Source organism: Penaeus japonicus, unplaced genomic scaffold (assembly GCF_977035675.1).
Source record: "Penaeus japonicus unplaced genomic scaffold, GWHDUDI00000001_assembly GWHDUDI00000035, whole genome shotgun sequence".
Lineage (NCBI taxonomy): Eukaryota > Metazoa > Arthropoda > Malacostraca > Decapoda > Penaeidae > Penaeus > Penaeus japonicus.
In genome coordinates this window covers 14210866-14212626 of record NW_028234437.1, presented here as the reverse complement: position 1 = coordinate 14212626, position 1761 = coordinate 14210866, and the positions used below count along the sequence as shown (strand labels likewise).

General features: G+C 40.3%; 1 protein-coding gene across 4 annotated transcripts in view; it reads left to right on the top strand.

Moving 5' to 3' along the window:
* The first annotated feature begins 833 nt into the window (after nucleotides 1-833).
* LOC122242555 (BTB/POZ domain-containing protein 9) overlaps nucleotides 834-1761 on the top strand; it is a 34394-nt gene continuing 33466 nt past the window's right edge. For 2 of the 4 annotated variants that reach the window (XM_086531435.1, XM_086531434.1), the window contains exon 1: nucleotides 845-949. The gene's annotated coding sequence lies outside the window, so the exon portion shown is untranslated. Of the gene's footprint in view, nucleotides 950-1761 lie in introns of all 4 variants that reach the window. The other 2 variants (XM_086531436.1, XM_086531437.1) reach the window with 2 other exon arrangements.

The following is a 1761-nucleotide window of genomic DNA, read 5'->3' as shown; positions in this document are numbered from 1 at the left end:
AAGTCCTACAATATCCCATTTAATAAATGAAAGTTCCTCAAGCAGTGTCAGAAGATCAGATTCTGTTCTCAGGGTCCTTACATTGTATGTGCATAAGTTCATCATCTTTAGGCGGCCTGGGTCTAACCGGAGATTCTTAGCGCCCTCTGCTCTGGAGCGATCCTGATCGCCGCTGTGACCAGGGGCTCCTTCGCTTCCGGGGAATGAGGGCCATTGTCTTGACTGGGAAATCATATTTAAGAGGTGTGTGGCCTGGTACCCCCACCTGTCGGCCTTGTGCACGGTGGGGGGAGTAGTTTTAGTCCGGAGGTACCATTAATCTCCAATAACGCGTTTGAGTTAGTCTCGCATGTTATTAGGAGATCTTTGTATCCACCGATCTATCTCACGACCTTCCGGTCTACTCATGTGAGAATGGGCATTTGTTTATATATACGTGCAGGGCCTACGCAACAATGCATGTTTGCATGTTTTATGCGCGCTCCCGTGCCCGCACTTATATTCGTTACTATATATAGATATGCAGAATGTTTTATATATATATATATATATATATATATATATATATATATATATACACACATATACATATGCACACACACACACACACACACACACACACACACACACACACACACACACACACACACACACACACACACACACACACACACACACACACACACACATATATATATATATATATATATATATATATATATATATATATATATATATATATACATACATACATATATAAGTGTGTTCTTAGTTATAACAATCAGAATGCAGTGTATATTTTTCTGAATTTAAATTTGCGCTCACTGTATGGCATTAATGAGTAACACTCTCATCAAATCAAGGAAATGTGAATACATTCTATCCGGAGGCTTACAATGGCGTCTGTTTACAAATCTGACGCAGGGATCTTGTTCTAGAAGTTACGCAGGTAATTAGAGCTGTCAAATTGGGTTACAAATCTGTCACTTTCAAATTTATAAATGATGGAGTTAGCGGCTCCATCAGACATGATGACAATTAACCACACAAATTAGAAGTAAAATCCCATAATAATGACAAGATCGGCTGTCACTCGCGGTTAACTTTTCCAGATCCAGCAAATTATATAATGTTGTCATGACATGGAGATGACATTGTGTGGATACTGATATGACGAATTTGGAGTGCACTTGGAGGGGCATCAGGTGAAGGCTGCCATCCAGGACTTGCGTTTCTTGTCTGGCCCTCAAGTCCCCCAGTCTGGCTTGGCCATTAACCTCTGCAGTCTGCTTTTGTCAAAATCATTGAATATTTTGGCTTTAATTGACGTTTGGAATGGTTTTGGCAATAAATTTATAGGAAATAGTCTGAAACTTGAAAGCTTGCCATGCATGTGCAATGACTCAAATGCACATTCTTCTGTGCAGTTTTTCAAATTAGCCAGGCAAAATGTCGTGTATAGAAAAGGAGCTTATGAATATAGAGAAAATAGTCATTAACCAAATAACAACATATGTATGTATTAAGAGTAACTTTTTTATTATGGAAATGATTCTTTCACAGACAGTATTTATATTGACTGCTTTAACCCATTGGAGCCTTTGACGTGATGACACGTTTTGTGGTTTTTGCGTCAGATGCTGGGGACGTAATATGAGGGCAAGCCTGGCGCTCGGGTTGAGCGAGCGGGCAGCCCAGGCTTGTGGCTTGTGCGTCTGAGAATCTCGAGGTGTTAGGCTTATGTGTTCGAAAACCCCTGTA